This window comes from Apodemus sylvaticus, chromosome 1, assembly GCF_947179515.1.
Source record: "Apodemus sylvaticus chromosome 1, mApoSyl1.1, whole genome shotgun sequence".
NCBI classification, from domain to species: Eukaryota; Metazoa; Chordata; class Mammalia; order Rodentia; family Muridae; genus Apodemus; species Apodemus sylvaticus.
In genome coordinates this window covers 161,916,213-161,937,168 of record NC_067472.1, presented here as the reverse complement: position 1 = coordinate 161,937,168, position 20,956 = coordinate 161,916,213, and positions in this window count along the sequence as shown.

The window sequence follows — 20,956 nt, the reverse complement described above, 5'->3', positions numbered from 1 at the left end:
CCACGCCCAGTCCAATGGTTGGCTGCTAGCTTTTGCCTCTGACAAAAAGCTCTGACAGGGCCCCTCCAGAGATAACCATGACAGGCTCCTTTTGTTATGCATGTCTTGATGTCCATAATAGTGTTGGGGTTTGGTGACTGTTTATAGGATGAATTCCCTATTAAGTTTCTGATGGTGTTGAAGACTAATTATGTACAACTTCACAATTAAGCTTGAGTTGTTTGGAATTTAAGAAAATGTTTTAGGTCTAAGAAGATATTTTAGGATGGTAATACAAGTAAGGATAGAAATTCATTTAGGTACCAAAATCTAAACTCACCAAGATAGGATAGGTAGTAGAATACTTTACCTTAAGTTGGCAAATGTATATGGACTGAAATTTATGAATATAAATCTTATAATTCCAATAATTGTTTAATAATTGTTAGTATTGTATATAGTTTATCAATATAGGTAAGAAAAATAGGCTGTCACTGACTAAAATGGGGAATTGTAGATAGAATATCTTGTGGATTCTATGAATGTACCACCTGTCAATTAAAAATGGCCTACAGGAAAGGGTAGAATAGATGGTCTGAATTACTATAGGCAGAAAGAACTCTGGAATAGAGTCAGGTGCAGGAAGAGTCACCAGGAAAGATGTGAGAAGGACAGAAGCATTGTATGTGAGCAGAAGTAACCAGCCAGATGGTATAATGTGGACAACTTAAACTGTCTCTGCTCTTAAGAAGATTTTCAGGTAATCTGACTGTTTAACTTCCTCTTTAGATAACAGTTATTTCACATGGAAGGCTATCATAGTAATACTGTACTTTAACTTGTGTTGATGAGGGAAATGATACTTTTACTAATCATTACATTTTATGAATCTAGATTGAATAAATTTAGGTGATTATTTCCTACATAATGTTTCAAAGTTTTGTAGTTGGTAGCTTGATAGTCATTTATAAAAGTGCAAGCATGGCTCTTGAACTTTTATTAAAAGCCATCAAACTTTTATAAATATCTCTGTATTTCTTTTTCCCCTGTATTTCTAACAACTTCCAAACAAATTTCTTACACTTTTTTTGTATTCCATTATAGGCACCCATAGTTATACATCTATGATTTTTCTACTTTAAAGAATAATAAGCTACGTGGCAAGCTAACAAATGAAGCCACTTCCAGATTGATCACTCTAGGCAAATTTTCCATTGCCTATATTATAACTAAAAAATGAAAAATGTGTTTAAAGTAATTGCAATTTTTCAAGGTAGGAAAGAGAAAAAGCAGGACATAATTTGGATGAATATGAGAGAGAAAGAAGAGAGTTACAATCCAACACATCATGCCAACAACATGGTTTAGTTAAAGTGGAGGTTGTACTAAAATTTTCTCCATCTTTATCTATATCTAGAACTCTCTATTTATCTATATCTATTTATATCTATGTCTATATCTATCTATAATCTATCTCTATCTATCTATCTATCTATCTATCTATCTATCTATCTATCTATCTACCTGTCTATCCTTTTCTACATCTGCATTTACATCTATATCCATATTTGTCTTAGTTAGGGTTTCATTGATATGAATAGACCCTATGACCAAGATAAATTTTACAAACCACAACATTTAATTAGAGCTGTCTTACAGTATCAGAGGTTTTTCCATTATCATTATAGCAGGATCCATGGCAGCATATAGACAGGCATGGTGCTGGAAAAGGAGCTGAGAGTTCTGAATCTTTTTATGACTACAGTGAGGAGAAACTGTCTTCAACTCTGGGTGGAGCTAAAGCCATATGTACTACAACAAGACCACACTTCCTAACAGTGTCACTTCACATGGGCCAAGAATACATAAAAGACCACAATATCCACATTCATATCTATATCTAAATACATATATAGCTAATGTCTCATCATATATACGTACATACACATTTCATATCAATGTGTATATTTTTATACATATTTACATGTATAAGGAGTTGTCTCCCTAGCATACCAATACATAAATATATACACAAACACACAAACATACACACACACTCCAGGATGACAACTGAATCAAGAGGCATTTTAGAAAATATGGTTGTATAAATGTGTGAGATGGTTGTCTCATAAGAAATAAGGAGAGATCGCTGCCATCTTGGTTCCTGTGGCCAAGCAGCCAGCTCAGCCAGGTACACAGAGAACACCAGAGTGGGGGGATTGATTGGGACACAGCCTGCCTAGGTTCCTTCTGCACGTGGGAACTGGGCAGCCCTATAGCTGCCTGGGCATGCATCCTGCAGGGGAGCATCTGACCTGCAGTCCCACAGTTAAAGGGAGCCCTGTGATCTGAGGTCACCACCATCTTGACTCCTGTGGCCAAGCAGCCAGCTCAGCCGGTGTGCAAGGAACACCAGAGTGAGAGATGGCTTGGGACACAGCCTACCTGGGTTCCTTCTGCACGCAGGAACTGGACAGCTCTATAGCTGTCTGGGCGCGTGTCCTGCAGGGAGTGTCTGACCTGCAGGGAGTCCCATGGTTAGACACAGGGAAGTGTCAGATGTGGCACAGGTCTCTGGCTGAGCTGGCTGCTTGTTCACAGGAACCAAGATGGTGGTGACCTCAGACTATAGGGTTTCCTCTAACCTACAGCAAAATGTAGGGTCCTGTTTACGTATCCAGTCTTTTAGTCTATGTCTTTTTATTGGGGAATTGAGTCCATTGATATTAAGAGATATTAAGAAATAGTGATTATTACTTCCTGTTATTTTTGATGTTATTTTTATATTTGAGTGGTTATCTTCTTTTGGGTTTGATGAAAAATAGTTACCATCTTGCTCTTTCCAGGGTATAGTTTCCCTCCTTGTATTGGTTTTTTTCACGTATTATCCTTTGTAGGGCTGGATTGTGTAAATTTCGTTTTATCCCGGAATATCTTGGTTTCTCCATCTATGGTGATAGAGAGTTTTGCTGGGTATAGTAGTGTTGGCTGGCATTTGTGTTCTCTTTGAGTCTGCATGAGATCTGCCCAGGATCTTCTAGCTTTCATGGTCTCTGGTGACAAGTCTGGTATAAGTCTGATAGGTCTTCCTTTATATGTTACTTGCCCCTTTCCTCTTACTGCTTTTAATATTCTTTCTTTGTTTAGTACATTTGGGTTTTTAATTATTATGTGATTGGGAGGTATTTCTGTTCTAGTCCAATCTGTTTGGAGTTCTGTAGGCTTCTTGTATATTCGTGGGCAGCTCTTTCTTAAGTTTAGGGATGTTTTCTTCCATAATTTTGTTGAAGATATTTGCTGGCCTTTTAAGTTGTTAATCTCCACTCATCTATACCTATAAACCTTAGGTTTGGTCTTCTCATTGTGTCCTGGATTTCCTGGATGTTTTTGGTTACAAGCTTTTTGCTTTTTGCATTTTCTTTGACTGTTGAGTCAATGATTTCTATGATAGCTTCAGCATCTGAGAATCTTTCTTCTATCTCTTGTATTCTGCTGTTGATATTTGCATCTATGGCCCCTGATTTCTTCCCAAGGTTTTCTATCTCTGTCTCCCTTAGTGAATTCTTAGATGTTTCTACTTCTGTTGTTAGGTCCTTGGTGGTTTTGCTCAGTCCCTTCACTTGCTTGTTTGTATTTTCCTCTAAATCTTTAAGAGGTTTTTGTGTTTCCTCTTCCACAACTTCTGCCTGTTGACTCAATTTCTCCTGCATTTCTTTAAATGATTTTTGTGTTTCCATTGTCAGGACTTCTAACTATGTATTTCTTTAAGAGATTTATTTAAGTCCTTTTTGTGTTCCTCTAACAGCATCATGACCAGTGATTTTAATTCCAAATCTTGTTTTTCTGGTGTGTTAGGGTGTCCAGGACTTGCTGTTGTTGGAGAATTGGATTCAGATGCTGCCATATTGCCTTGATTTTTGTTAATATCATTCCTACTTTTGCCTTTTGCCATCTGGTTACCTCTAGCGTTAGTTGGTCCTGCTGTCACTGCCTGGTGTTCGAACCTCCTGTGGGCCTTTAAGGCAATTTCTGTACCACTGGATGACTGGGTTTCCCCGGGTGCAGATTGCTGATATGCTATCCTACTCTTGGGTGCCATTGGAGCCCTCGTGTGCCTTGTCCCAAACAATGCTATATTCGGTTGTCTCTGTGTCCCTGGTGTTGCCTGTCTGGTCTGCCTGATATCGAACATAGTGGACGTCTCGAGGACCCCCCCCCCAAGCACTGATCACTCTGCAGGGCAAATGGCCCAATATAAGGCTTGCTGCTGGATTTCAAATGCTCTGCTGATGCTAGTTCTTTGTTTAGTACATTTGGGGTTTTGATTATTATGTGATGGGAGGTATTTCTGTTCTGGTCCAGTCTGTTTAGAGTTCTGTAGGCTTCTTGTATATTCATGGGCATCTCTCTTTAGGTTAGGGAAGTTTTCTCCCATAATTTTGTTGAAGATATTTGCTGGCCCTTTAAGTTGTAAATCTTCACTCTCATTTATGCCTATAATCCTTAGTTTTGGTCTTCTCATTGTGTCCTGGATTTCCTGGATGTTTTGGGTTACAAGCTTTTTGCATTTTGCATTTTCTTTAACTGTTGAGTCCATGGTTTCTATGGAATCTTCAGAATCTGAGATTCTTTCTTCTATCTCTTGTATTCTATTGTTGATATTCACATCTATGTCCCCTGATTTCTTCCCAAGGCTTTCTATCTCCAAAGTTATCTCCCTTTGAGTTTTCTTAGTTGTTTCTACTTCTGATTTTAGATCCTGGATGGTTTTGCTTAGCTGGTTCACTTGCTTGTTTGTGTTTTCCTATAATTCTTTAAGAGATTTTTGTGTTTCCTCTTTCATGTCCTCAGCCTATTGACCAAAGTTCTCCTGTATTTTTTAAGTGATTTTTGCGTTATCTCCTTATTGGCTTTTGTATTCTCCTGAATTTCTTTCAATGATTTTTGTGTTTCCCTTGTAAGGGCTTCTAACTTTTGATCCATTTTCTCCTGTCTCCAAGTGCACAGCAGCTCTCTTACACTTCCTGGAGACCAAGTGCTGTGGGCCAGGCTGTTCAGATCCTGAAACAGAGACTTGAAGGGTTCCCCCTGGGGTCTGCTGGACTCACCAGAGCACACTGACTCCTCCCAGCCGCCCTCCCGGGTACCCCTCCCATAAGATTTCATCAGCCGCTCATGGTACCTTCTCTAAAATTGACCATATAATTGGCTGCAAGACAGACCTCAACAAATATAAGAAGATTGAACTATTCCCATGCCTTCTATCAGATCACTATGGCATAAGAGTGATCTTCAATATTAACAAAAACAACAGAAAGCCCACATACACACAGAGCCTGAACCATACTCTACTCAATGATACCTTGGCCAAAGGAGAAATAAGGAAAGAAATAAAAGAATTTTTAGAATTTAATGAAAATGAAGACACAACATACCCAAAACTATGGAACCCAATAAAAGCAGTGCTAAGAGGAAAGCTCATAGCACTGAATGCCTCCAAAAAGAAAATGGAGAGAGCATATATTAGCAGGTTAATGGCACACGTGAAAGCCCTGGAATAAAAAGAAGCTAATTCACCCAGGATGAGTAGAAGATGGGAAATCATCAAACTCAGGGCTGAAATCAATCAAATAAAAACAAAGAGAACCACACAAATAATCAACAAAACCAGAAGCTGGTTCTTTGAGAAAATCAACAAGATATATAAACCCTTAGCCAGACTAACCAAACGGCACAGAGACAGTATCCAAATTAACAAAATTAGAAATGGAAAAGGAAATACAGCAACAGAAACTGAAGAAATTTTAAAAAATCATCAGATCCTACTACAAAAGCCTATACTCAACACAACTGGAAAATCTGTAGGAAATGGACAATTTCCTAGACAGATACCAATTACCAAAATTAAATCATGATCAAATAGATCATCTAACCAGTCCCATAACCCCTAAAGAAATAGAAGGGGTCATAGAATGCCTTCCAACCAAAAAGATCACAGGACCAGATGATTTTAGTGCAAAATTCTATCAGACCTTCATAGAAGACCTAACACCAATACTCTTCAAATTATTACATAAAATAGAAACAGAAGGAACACTACCCAACTCGTTCTATGAAGCCACAATTAAGCTGACACAAAAACTGCACAAAGATACAACAAAGAAGGAGAATTGCAGGCCAATTTACCTCATGGATATCAATGCAAAAATACTCAATAAAATTCTTGCTAACTGAATCCAAGAACACATCAAAACGATCATTCTCCATGAACAAGTAGGTTTCATCCCAGGGATGCAGGGATGGTTCAATAAATAGAAATCCATCAATGCAATCCACTATATAAATAAAATCAAAGAAAAAAAACCACACGGTCATTTCATTAGATGCCCAAAAAGCATTTGACAAAATTCAGCATCCTTTCATGTTAAAAGTCTTGTAAAGAACAGGAATTCAAGACCCATACCTAAACATAATAAAAGCAATATACAGCAAACCTGTAGCCAACATCAAACTAAATGAAGAGAAAATTGAAGCAATCCCACTAAAATCAGGGACTAGACAAGGCTGCCCTCTCTCTCCATATCTTTTCAATATAGTACTTGAAGTTCTAGCTAGAGCAATTAGACAACATAAGAAGGTCAAAGGAATACAAATTGGAAGGAAGAAGTCAAACTATCACTATTTGCAGATGATATGATAGTATACTTAAGTGACCCAAAAAAACTCTACCAGAGAACTCCTACAGCTGGTAAACAACTTCAGCAAAGTGACTGGTTATAAAATCAACTCAAGCAAATCATTAGCCTTCCTATACTCAAAGGATAAACAAGCTGAGAAAGAAATTAGGGTAATGACACCCTGCACAATAGCCACAAAAATATAAAGTATCTTGGGGAGACTCTAATCAAACAAGTGAAAGATCTGTATGACAAGAACTCCAAGTCTCTGAAGAAGGAAATCAAAAAAGACATCCGAAAATGGAAAAATCTTCCATGCAGGATTAATATAGTAATAATGGCCATCTTGTCAAAAGCAATATACATTTTCAATGCAATCCCCATTAAAATCCAAACTCAGTTCTTCATAGAGTTAGAAAGAGAAATACTCAAATTCATCTGGAATAGTAGAAGACTCAGGATAGCTAAAACTATTCTCAAAAGTAAAAGAACTTTCAGGGGGATCAGTATCCCAGACCTCAGGCAGTACTACAGAGCAATAGTTTTAAAAAATTGCATGGTATTGATACAGTGACAGGCAGGTGGATCAATGGAATAGGATTGATGACCCAGAAATGAATCCATACACCTATGGTCACTTGATCTTTGACAAAGGAGCTGAAACCATCCAGTGAAAAAAAGATAGCCTTTTCAACACATGGTGCTGGCTCAATTGGAGATCAGTAAGCAGAAAAATTCAAATTGATCCATTCTTATCTCCTTGTACTAAGCTCAACTCCAAGTGGATCAAGGACCTCAACACAAAACCAGACACACTAATCGAAAAGAAACTGGGGAAGACCCTTGTGTACCTGGGCACAGGGGAAAAGTTTCTGAACAGAAGACCAATAGCTTATGCTCTAAGATCAAGAATTGACAAATAGGACCTCATAAAATTACAAAGTTTCTGGAAGGCAAAGGACACTGTCAAGCGGACAAAAGAGCAACCAACAAATTGTGAAAGGATCTTCACTAACCCTGACAGAGGGCTAATATCTGACAGAGGGCTAATCTGACAGAGGGCTAATATCCAATATATACAAAGAACTCAAGAAGTTAGACTCCAGAGAGCCAAATAACACTATTAAAAATGGGGTACAGAGCTAAACAAAGAATTTTCACCTGAAGAACTTTGGATGGCTGAGAAGCACCTTAAGGAATGTTCAACATCTTTAGTCATTAGGGAAATGCAAATCAAAACAACCCTGAGATTTCACCTCACACCAGTCAGAATGGCTAAGATTAAAAAACGCAGGAGACAGCAGGTGTTGGCAAGGATGTGGAGAAAGAGGAACACTCCTCCACTGTTGTTTGGAATGCAAGTTGGTATAACAAGTTTGGAAATCAGTCTGGTGGTTTCTCAGGAAACTGGGCATGATACTTCCGGAGGACCCTGCTATACCACCCCTGGGCATATACCCAGAAGATTCCAGGCATGCAATAAGGACACATGCTCCACTATGTTCATAGCAGCCTTATTTATAATAGCCAGAAGCTGGAAAGAACCCAGATGTCCCTCAATGGTGTATTTACACAATGGAATGCTACTCCACAATTAAAAATAATGAATTCATAAAATTCTTAGGCAAATGGTTGGATATGGAAAATAATTACCCTAAGTGAGGTAACCAAATCACAAAAGAACACTCATGGAATGCAGGCACTGATAAGTGGATATTAGCCTAGAGCCTGGGAATACCCAAGACACAATTAACATATCAATTCATTCCCCAGAAGGAAGGAGAGTGCCCTGGTCCTGGAAAGGCTTGATGTAGCTTTTTAGGGGATTACCAGGACAGAGAAGTAGGAGGGGTTGATTGGAGAACAGGTGGAAGGAAGAGGGCTTATGGGACTTATGGGGAGGGGGAAACCAAGAAAGGGAAAATCATTTGGAATGTAAACAAAGAATATAGAAAAAAATAAAACCATTATTCAGATGATCTTTTTTTTCTTTTTCTTCTATTCTACTAAACCTAATTTGATTCTATAAAGTTTTGTGCTTTTGTCTACTCATCTCAGGGCAGAAAAGATGGCAGAGCTGAAAGTAGAATCAAATGTAAGCTTCTAATTATTTTTATATACTTCAAAAGGATAATTCCCTTTGTTCTTGAATGGGGCTATGGATGTTCTGTCCTGGAATCAAATAAGCTTTGAGCATTAGTGGAACTAATTTATGAATAAACAGAGAAAAGAAATGAATTACTTCATTGAGAGAACTTTGAAATATTGATGTCACAGAGGTGAACATCCATAATTATTCTATCTTCATTTTAGAAAATTACAAATTAAATACATAACTCTATTACAGTTGTGAAGAAAGTGTTGTGATCTGTTGTCATTAGAGGGACTTACTCCAATAGTAGTAAAATGTCTGTGGGTAAGGAAGTTCATGGGGATGAACTACTCTGGAGATAGTTTCAGGAAACAGTGTCTGCCTTACTGTATGTGAACAACTATTTATATAGTGAAAAACTACTGGCTGTGGTGGATTAGCACACTAACTCAGACTGGACAGTAAGATCTCATACCACCTGGGTTTATATGTGAAGAAGAAAAGAAAAGGAGACATAGGGAGTATCAGGCCTGCTCCACCAGCTACTCATAGACTTCAGAATTCAGTGTTCTGATTTCAGGGAATATTCAGAACCATGGTATTCCATGCTTCATGCTTAGAAGCACAGTGTGCCAGGTAGTCCGACTGCCAGAGAATGCCCCCATTTTATCAACTTTGATAAAACAAGAACCAATATCTAAACCCTCCATGTGCATTTAGGTCTTTATTTCAAGGCTTCAAATTCTGTGAACACCTGCTAGTAGCCAGGTACTATCCTTAACTACTTAATATACTAAAATTATTTAAATATTGCTTCCCACCTCTAGCAAAAAGTCTGGCATACATATTTCTTGATATTAAATTTAAATTTTCTATTGCACTGACTGATTCATGTGAGTGAATGTTTGTTTTCAAAGGCGTATGGGAGAAAGAAGAGATGTGGGCACAATGTCTGAAACTCACTTTACAGAGCAACACAGCACAGATAGTATCTACTTTCAGCCTGGATCCAGGCTGTATACATCTCACTGACAGAAATAAATAAATCATTTCCACATTCTTGATGGTAAGGACAGTTATCTTAATATAATGAAAATATGTTCATTTAGCAATCAAATAATGTCAAATACATAGAGATGTTCAGCACCATGGAAAGCACATCCTAACTGCATCAGCTTGTAAGCAGAAAACATAATGAGGACATGAGTATCAGGGTGTGGCAATTCTTTATAAGTTGTGGATGCTTCAGTGCATCCAGTCGCCTCTGTCTTATACCGACCATCTTATACTCCCCCCAGCAGTGGAGGAGTGTTCCTCTTTCTTCACATCCTCGCCAACACCTACTGTCTCCTAAGTTTTTAATCTTAGCCATTCTGACTGGTGTGAGGTAAAATCTCAGGGTTGTTTTGATTTGCATTTCCCTAATGAGTAATGTTGTTGAACATTTTTAAGGTGCTCCTTAGGCATCCGAAGTTCTTCAGGTGAAAATTCTTTGTTTAGCTCTGTATCCCACTTTTTAATAGGGTTATTTGGTTTTCTGGAATCTAACTTCTTGAGTTCTTTGTATATATTGGATATTAGCCCTCTGTCAGATGTAGGGTTGGTGCTTTTCCCAATTTGTCGGTTGCTGATTTGTCCGTTTGATGGTGTTCTTTGCCTTATAGAGACTTTGTAATTTTGTGAGGTCCCATTTGTTAATTCTTGATCTTAGAACATAAGCTATTGGTGTTCTGTTCAGGAACTTTCCCCCTGTACTGATGTCCTCAAGGGTCTTCCCCGGTTTCTTTTCTATTAGTTTCAGTGTGTCTGGTTTTTTGTGGAGATCCTTGATCCACTTGGAGTTGAACTTAGTACAAGAAGATAAGAATGGATCAATTCACATTTTTCTGCTTGCTGACCTCCAATTGAACCAGCATCATTTGTTGAAAAGGCTATCTTTTTTCCACTGGATGTTTCCAGCTCCTTTGTCGAAGACCAAGTGGCCATAGGTGTATGGGTTCATTTCTGGATCTTCAATCTTATTCCATTGATCCACTTGCTTGTCAGTGTACCAATACCAAGCAGTTTTTAACACTATTGGTCTGTAGCATTGCTTGAGGTCCTGGGTATTGGTTCCCCCGAAGCTCTTTTACTATTGACAATTGGATGCTGAAAAAGCATTTGACAACATTCAGCATCCCTTCATGCTAAAAGTCTTGCAAAGAACAGGAACTCAAGGCCATATCTAAACATAGTAAAAGCAATATACAGCAAACTGGTAGCAAACATCAAACTAAATGGAGAGAAACTTGCAGCAATCCCACTAAAATAAGGGACTAGACGAGGCTGCCCCCTCTCTCCATATCTTTTCAATATAGTACTTGAGGTACTAGCTAGAGCAATTAGACAAGATGAGGAGGTCAAAGGGATACAAATTGGAAAGGAAGAAGTCAAACTATCACTATTTGCAGATGAGATGATAGTATACTTAAATGACCAAAAACAAACTCCACCAGAGAACTCGTACAGCTGATAAACAACTTCAGCAAAGTGGCAGGTTATAAAATCAACTCAAGCAAATCAGTTGCCTTCCTATACTCAAAGGATAAGCGGGTTGAGAAAGAAATTAGGGAAATGACACACTTCACAATAGCCACAAACAATATAAAGTATATTGGTGTGACTCTATCTAAATAAGTGAAAGATCTGTATGACAAGAACTTCAAGTCTCTGAAGAAGGAAATGGAAGAAGACCTCAGAAAATGGAAAAATCTTCCAGGCTTGTGGATTGGCAGGATTAATATAGTTAAAATGGCCATCTTGCCAAAAGCAATATACAGATTCAACGCGATCCCCATCAAAATCCCAACTCATTTCTTCATAGAGTTAGAAAGAGCAATTCTCAAATTCATCTGGAATAACAAAAAACAGAGGGAGATGTTAAAAGTCAGGTCCAGCAGGGAGCACTGCTTTGGAAGATTCTACACTCTCCATTGTGCCAGTGATTAGTACTGCTGCTGTTAGATACATTTGTGCTGTATTCCTGTGTTATTCTCTTTTTTATATTCTTAGAATCTTCTGTTGATCTGGATTAAGTGAGTGGATGACAGTTAATTATTTTTCATACATTTGACCCAAGCCCTGCCTCTCATTTATCACCTGATATTATATTACTTGATCTTTAATTGCTTACTAACTTAACTGACAAATTGTTATAGACTGTTCATTATGAGAGTGATATAAAAGTCCAGATCCATTAAGCTTTATTTATAAAGTATTTATGAGCCAAATATCATACTAAATGACTCTACCATGACTTACTAATTTTTATCCTTGAGGATCTGAAAATCTAATAAGAATGGGGTTAAATAAAATCAAAGCAGAAATGTACATTCTTGGTTCCCATTATTTTCCAGATGATTGATTTTTTATTAAATATATGTACATGAAAATCAAATTTATTATATAATAATCTCCTCATAATAATTACAACTAAACATCAATCACACATACTGTATCAAATATTTAGCTATATATTTTTTGCTTTCACTCCTTAATTAATGTAAAAACATTGCTATGTATATTGTTCTGAATTGGCTAAAGGAAATTAGTTTTATCAATTGATGCTACACATCTTCTTAAATACTACCATAGCATATATGTTATTGTAATAAAACCTATAAAAATGTTAACTGCAAATATGACCTATCAAAAGTAATTGAACTGACATTTTATACTGAAGATTTATTTTCTCCTAGGAAGTCAAAAGTAAGTGCATATAAGTAATACAGTACTAGGGGATACTCTACATAATTGCTAAAGACAGATTCTCAGGGTACTGAAGGTTCCTCATTCATAGGCTACAGAGCAGACATATCTTCCCAGAAATTGTTGGAAAGATAGGTCTATGTCAAAAATATACCTTTCTAAGGGAAGAGTTTTCCTTTCTTACATTGTCAGAAGATCAGTGACATTTAAAATCAACCAATCTGTAAGCTACAGACACCGAAAAAAAATTGTAGCAGGTCCTTTGAGATGACCTGCAAAGACCACAAAGGCCCCATAATACATCTGAAGTAAATGATAAGATCCATATGCTATGTGAGAGTGGAATTTTCAAGTCTATTTAATTCAGTATATTCCATAGTCCTAGTATTATAAGTGACTATTCTAAAAGTTGGACACAGCACCTAACTTTTTCCTTGGAAAACTCAATATCTCTACATACAATAACTGAACAGGGAAGTTACCAAGAAGCAGGGACAGAAAATCCACTAAAAGCAAAGAGAGTGCTGCAGATAATCCTCCTTCAACCTGTTTTCCTTGGTTATTCCATTAGGAGATGGAATGTTAACAGAAAATGGAGTTGATCATCAAGCACTTCCTTTAATTGATTATCTGAGTCTCTTTCTGCCTCCATCCCCATGTTCTTTGTTCAGTGACTTTAAGACATGGTAAAGTTGGGTGATGGGTATTTTTCTGTTTTAAAAGATAAGCAATTCAGTCATTATAGCTCTCAGGGCTACCCGGTGTGAGCCAGGTTGTGGGAGGAGCTCTCAGTTTAGTGCACATTCCTTGAGGTTGCAAGGAATATATTTGAGCCAGAGCTTCTTGGACTAATCTGGAAAGAGGATCATAGTTCCTCTCAGCTTTGTCTCCTGTTTTTCTTCATTTCAGGATGAGTGCACCTGGAACTCAGCCCAGAAGGATGTTAGTTTCATATCATCCAAGGTAATGACTCCTAGTGTTTGTTGGTGAGTCTTTTTAGCAGATTAGATTCCTAGACACCTGTGTTACTCTCTCTTCTTGAATTGCAAGACACATTTTATAGCTGGCCAATGCCTCTGTGCACTTTATTCAGCTATGTGTTGGCTCTAATGATGACTGTAAATCTGTACTTTATTTTCTTCTTCAATATTTATAAAGCAGACCCCTAATAAATGATTTTTATTAACCCTGTCTACCCAGACACTTAAAATATAAATCTATCTTGCCTTCCCATCATGGAGTTCCACCTGTGTCTGCACCTTGATCACTGAAATTAAAACTGTGAACCACCACACAAGATATAAATGAAGATTTATTTTTAAAAAGGTATGAAACTATTATGCTGCTACCTGATATAAAGAAAATTATTCCTGTATATGTTTTATGATAATTTATACATGCCTTATTAAATAACTCACAGTAGTTTACAAGAGATTCTCTAGGGTTTTACAGTCTGAGTTCTCAGCCAGCCTAGTCTAGAGAGTAAGTTCCAGGACAGCCAGGGTTACACAGAGAAACCCTATCTTGAGAAACCAAAAAAAAAAAAAAAAAAAAAAAAAAAGAAAGAAAGAAAGAAAGAAAGAAAGAAAGAAAGAAAGAAAGAAAGAAAGAAAGAAAGAAAAGTGAATTGTGGAGTGATGTCAAACGAACTTGAACATGGTTTTTTACATTTTCAAATTTCAAGTTTGAACATGGAATTTCAAAGGCTCCTTTGTAGAAATTACATAGTGACTCATGAAAAGCATTTGACCATTCTGAGTCAGACTACTGTAGAAAAGGAAAACAGTGAAATTGACCACACTCAGTTCCAGTGGTCAAGCCATTAAAATATGTAATTCAAACTTGATGCATGAGCAGAAAGTCATCCTTCAAATAAGTATTTTTTTCCTGATATACAGATTTTTGATAGTATTACAAATTGGCATGCCCTTGTTAATATACAAGTTAAGTTTATCACCTGTAAGGTAAGCAGGACAGAACTCAAGAGACTGAGACAGAAGGATTTCTGCAAATTTGAGGATTGCCTGGGGTACACAGTAGAGCAAAGCAAGACTTCAGTCTCCTTCCCTTTGAAATCTGACCTCTAGTTTATCATAGTGCTGTTTTTTTTGTTTGTTTTTGTTTTGTTTTATTTTTAATCTTCTAAGAGACAATCCAGAAGGGAGATCCTTTGTGTCTGACTGGAGCTAGAACTACTGTACATGATACTAATGCCAAAAGGTCTAGCGTTTAATGCAAACATTATTACTCCTATTTTAGTGACTTGAATTTCTTACTACAAAGTTCTTTAGTACTTATGTCTTTAAATTCATCCTTATCGGTAAACTAACTGGCGCAATATAGTAATTAGAAGGCTAATTCATTGATTTTCCTTCAATTTCAGAGTTGGCTAGCAAATGCATTCTTTTATCTGCAAGTATCTCTTCAATTCTGAATTTACCATAGACTCTTTGAAACTTTGCTTATCCATGGCTGGCCTGGGCAGAACATGAGCCTTCAACTGAACAGTTGAAATGGCACCTGCTGACTTCTATCCTGTGGGTATTCATTGTGCCTGTTTCTTTAGTGTAAACCCACTTCAGATGTGATGTTAAATTGTAATAACAAGGTTGTCTTAGGACTTGTGATAGCTAGTTCTTTGTTTAGGAAACAAAAGTCCAGTCCAGTATGCCTGGTCCTTGTTTTCTTCACATATGTAGTAGGAAAATTGCAATTTCTAATTTAGTACGTACATTCTTGAGATGAATGTACATGTATGTGATCACACACACACACACACACACACACACACACACGATGTGAAGTCCCTTCCTCAAGGGACTTGCTCAAAGGGATATTTGAATCTCTATAGGTACATTCAGCAGTTCTAGAAAAGATTTTGCAAAATGGTAGATTAAATTATGCTGTTTCCTTTTTCTGATTAAAATTCCTAAATAAAGTTTATTAAACATTGGATTTTTTGGTATATAACATTTAGAAACTATGCAGAACACAGTAGCATAAATGGTCCTCTGTCCCCTGTCTCTACTTTTGCAATAATAAGAAGTATCTCTGTCATCTTGCTGAGGAGTTTGCCCACAGGTAAATGACCTTTCAAGGTATATGACCACCAGCTTCACATACTTGAGTAGCTGAAAGGCACAAAGACCAAACAAGAAGACCCTAACACATCAGAACTTAGAGTAGTGGACTTCCTGTTGGTCCTGGGCTCTTTCTATGATAGATACCTCTTAATCTCATCTTAGTAAGGGCTGATTTCTTGTCTGTAATGACTGTTCCACTCCATCTTCACCAGGCAAGCCAATACACATCTTATCAGAGAAGGATTTTAAACTTACTCTCCAGGCAACATCTCTACAAAGGCAGTGCAAGCTGGTGAGAGACACGTGGTCTGGACCGTAAAGAGTCTGGAGTCCTTCCCATTGATTTGTCTCTCACCCTGCAAAGCACACCTGCCACAGATCTGCTCAGGTGTGCACAGGAGTGACCAAGTGCAGTTGGCAACAAGGGCTGCGAGCAACCTGTAAGCATGTCCTTTCTTCCTCAAGGAGCTACAACTGCTCTGTAGGACCCTCCCAGCAGGGCTCCGAGGTGACACTGCTCTTGAAGATACTTGTGCATGCTCTGGACCTTGCCTTCACAAAGCCTCTTTCAGTGTGTGTGTGTGTGTGTGTGTGTGTGTGTGTGTGTTGTGTTGTGTATGTGTAGGGGGAAGTGGTCTGGAGATGGCTCCCTGTTTCTGGGAAGATAGAAGAGCACTGAGCAGAAACTGACCAGAGAAAGCAAAAGAACAAGGTCCAGTGAAGAAGTACCCCAGCCAGGGGCTACATGAAATTCAACACAGAATGTGACTGTACTGCTGCTGCTGACCCTGCTGCAGGCACTGATCCTCAACACCAGGTGAGCCCAGGAGCTTGAGATTCTGAGCCAGGAGGTTGTGCTGGTGAGGGAGGAGACACCTCCCACTTAAACAAGATTCTAGCTGAATGATTAAGGCTCAGAATCCCTGGAGGGAGCAAACCCCTTCTACAACTCCTGGAGAAGTCTCAGGATTTGAAGAGCTTCCATTAAGAGCAAAAAGGAAGACACCCCCCATACACACCTTGTCCCTCACTCTCCTATGCCCCCTTCCCAAGTGACTTTCCCAGGCTGAAATTGAATTTGAGTTTTATTTCTTTTAGAGGTTTGCTTGTTGTTTCAGTTTGCAATATTTTCATGGTTTTTAAAGTAATCCACATTGCCTTTAAGTATTAATAGTCTTTTCTAAATAATGAACTCTTTTGAATATTGTGGTAGTGCCAACAGACTTATAAAGTTTGTCTTTGGGTTCTTGACATTTGCTCTCACCTTCTGCTTTAATAATTACTTGTGGGTTCTTTTGAAGATAGGACATGTTTATACTCAAGTAGATGCCAGTCAACATATTCATTAAACAGTAAATTTTGGAGCAAGGGAAACCCAAAGTATAGTGGCACAAAAGATAGTAACAATCTCTTGAATTCCCAGAGTCCATTTGCTTTTTTTCCATACATAAGCATTATACTTTATTCTTTTTTTTCCACATCCAAACAAAGTTTCCCCTCCCTCCTGTCCTCCCAGTCCATCCTCCTTAGTCCTCCCCTCTTTCTCCTCCATGTCTTTTCAGAAAATGTCAGACCTCCCATGGATATCAACCAGCTATGGCCTATCAAGTTTCAGTAAAGACTAAGCACCTCCATTCTTATCAAGGCTTAATGGGATAAACAAGTAAGAGGAAAGGGTCCCCAAAGCAGGCAACAGAGACAGAGACAGCCCAACAGCCCCTGCTTCTGTTGTTAAGAGTCCCACAAGTAGATCAAGCTACAGGACTGTGACATGTGGAGGTCTGTCCCAAGCAGGCTTTCTGGTTGGTGGTTCAATCTCTGGGAGCCCCTATAAGCCCAGGATTGTTGAGGGTGTTGTTAACTCTAAAGTTCTTTATCAAGTGTGGGAAATGTGTAGCTCAAACTCTTGATGTGAAGCTCCATTCACTCTGTCACATGTCACTCTGGGTGGAGCTCCGCAGAACTGCTTACTTCTTCTGCAATAAGCATGGTGTTTACCTCTGTCATTTTTTTTTCCCTAGAAATACCTTTTCCATGAGCTGAGTCTGTAGGTTATCTTTTTTTTATTATTATTATTACTATTATTATTTATTTATTTACTATATTCTTTGTTTACATTCCAAATGATTTCCCCTTTTCCAGTTCCCCCCTCCCCATATGTCCCATAAGCCTTCTTCTCTCCACCCATTCTCCAATCACCTTCCTCCTTTTTTTCTGTCCTGGTACTCCCCTACAATGCTAGTTCTTGATGAGAACAAATGACTGCTTTGAACTAGATGGTGTAATTGAAGGAAGGCAGTGCTTTATAGTAGTATTCTTGCTTAAGGGTTGGCAATTCTGTTAATACTTCCTTTTAAGTAGGAAAGATTGGTAGCTGTCTGCTCTGTTTGTCCTTGAAAGGGTCAGCTCAGGAACTTTGGAAAATTTCATCATACCTCTCTGGAAGGGAGGGATTAAATTACATTCCTCAGACTACAGGTAGGTCTCTGCAGCTAGGGGAAGCCCAGAATTATTCCAAGAGCATTGGTTACCTACCTCATTCCCTAACAACCAATCAGTTTAAAAGTAACACTGCTCTGCTAATCACATTGTGCCTAATAGCAGCTGCGCTGAAGACTGTATAAAGGCCAGCTGGATGGGCTGTGCACAGTTGCTCTCTCCCCATGTGCAGGGAAATCCCAGCATGCTAGATTAAATAAAATTCCTCTTGCTTTTGCATCAATTCCCATCTCCACTTTGTTTACTCAGGGGACTTCAGTAAGTTAAGGCTCACCAGAATCTTACACTCTCCCCCTTATTGCTACAAATAGAGATCCCATAGACATCCCATAATTCCATGTGCATGAACAGTATCAACAATTCTGACTTACAATTACTTCATTATTTCAGAAAGAAACCTAAATGTTCACCTTTTGGCAAGCATTTTCTTCTGATTTCCTAGTGAGGCCCATGGAACTCGGTCTTGTTTCTGTCTTAGACCTTAATTTCATGTCATATTCTTTCTATTTTTAGAAAGAACATGGAATCTCAAAAAATATATAGTCAAACTACTGTTTTGAAATGTAGCTAATGCAAAGATCCATTTAACTTGTGCACAAATGCATTTGGTCAACGAGCATCAGTGCACGTGAAGATTGAGTAAGTTTAGTATAGAATGGTTGTAATTTTCAAATAGTTTCATTCTGCAGGACAATTAAATTTCTATTTAAAAGTAAAATCTATGCTTCATAAAGAAGACATTTAGAGAGTGAAAGAATGGGTGGATCACAGTTCTTTAAGGTTCTTCCTGAAAAGGAACCATGGAGTGCTGGAATAGTCATGTGCTTTAGCTGCTGAACCTTAGGTCTCTTATTCTATGTCCATGCTCCAGTTGCCTTTGGAATGGAAATACCCTAAATGGCTTGAGAAGGAGCAAGACATAGCAGGGTAGAAAGTAGTGAAAGTCTAACTACTTCTGATGACTTTCCATCAGGAACAACTTTGAGCAGATTGTTGGTTACTGTCCTCCCAGTAGTAATCACCTGTGTATTCTATGGATCATTCAGCAGCAGCTATATCACAAGATTCCATGGGTCTGTTTCCAGATGATACTGTACACTGTAGATGTCCAAGACTCCCATTGCTTCTTTGTCTTATTGCAACCTAAGCATGAAGCTATTGTGTAGGCCAAAATAAGAATGGACAACTACAGATTAAGGAATAAAAGAAAATACTTTTAAGGAAATGTGTTTGATGCAGAAGAGTCTCATTTCAACTGTAATGAGATGGTGAGAGGTACTCTGAGTTTCTCCACATAGCACCTTCATACAGTGAGTCTGATGCACACACTGTTTAAGAATTGTATCATTCTCTATAAATGGATAAAAGAAGTGTCTGTAATAGGAGCATGTGAAAGGGAATGTATTTGTTCCTGAGACTGCAGTTCCACCCTTAAGTACCTATTTTCAAAATTGTTTAAAATGCCATATTTTTTGAGAATCATAGATAATATGTTCCCTATGACAGATGGCAGTGACAAACATTTATGTGTTGATTGTGAAATTGAGTCAAAGCAAAATCCATGCAACAGAAAGAATGGATTTAACCTTCTAACATGGAAGTAAATGACACGAAACTGTAGATTTGTGGAGTTACATTTTCCCATGTGTAATTTATGATATTGCACGTATAACTATTTCTGAGTATTAGAAGATTTGTTAAAAATAACTTCAAAATCTAGGGCTTAATTATTTAAGTTACCCAATTACTAATGGGTAGTATTAAAGTTGTAAATTTTCTTGGAAATTTATAGAAGCAGAAAATATAAAAACCATGTTCTTTATTTTAATTCTGTCATTATTTTTCACAAAATGAGAGTGCTGTCAGTCACATAGCACCTAAGTCATTTGGCTAATAAAATAGATTAGTTATAACTGTTTATCGTCTACCAAGACAAGCATATAAATTATATATTTCAAAAAAATTGAGTGATAGCCATAGTTTTATTTAAAGCTCCAAGTATGAATTACAAGACAATAAATTATAACATTACAGAACTTTTCATCATAATGTCTTCTTTCCAATGACAACAATTTGAAGATTATTTATCTTCTGTCGTAAATCATGAAGTTTGTAGTAGTGAAAGTCTATGGTGCATCCTCATGCAGATTCCTCATGTAATAGATAGCACTAATCATGTAACCTACCTAGCAAAGTTGCTTCAAACCGAACTAATTCATGAGAAAATTTAAGGGAATTCTGTGGAACAAAGTAAAAATACTGTGAAACTATTATGAACCGTTAACATTTTTTTCATGAAATCTTGGGTATTGACAGAAAAATAAGGTAAATTTCACATGCAGAGCAATTGAATGGCATTCAATTAGCAAGATAACCTTGCTGTCTAAAGAAAAAAATGGTAGGCAGAGAGAAAGTAATCATGGGAGAGTGAATGTGATTTGGTATTTGTATTACTTTGGATTTCATTGCTTTGAAGAGTCACCACGACCAAGTTAACTCTTATAAACATTTAATTGGTCTGGCTTATACTGTCAGAGATTCAGTCAATTATCATCATGATGGAAAGCATGTCATCATGCATGCTGACTTGTTGCTGGAGGAACCATTAGTTCTATATATTGATCTGAGGTCTACCAATAGGAGACTGGGATTCCACACTAGGCAGAGCTTGAGCATAGAGACATCAAAGCTTCCCCCCACACTGGCACACTTCCTTCAATGGGGCCATACCTACTACAACAAGATTGCAAATCCTAGTAGTACTACTCCCCATAAGCCAAGCATTCAAATAAATGAATCTGTGTGGGCTAAACCTTTTCAAATCATCACATTCCACTCCCTGGCTCCCATTGGATTGTAATGCAAGATTCATTTAATCT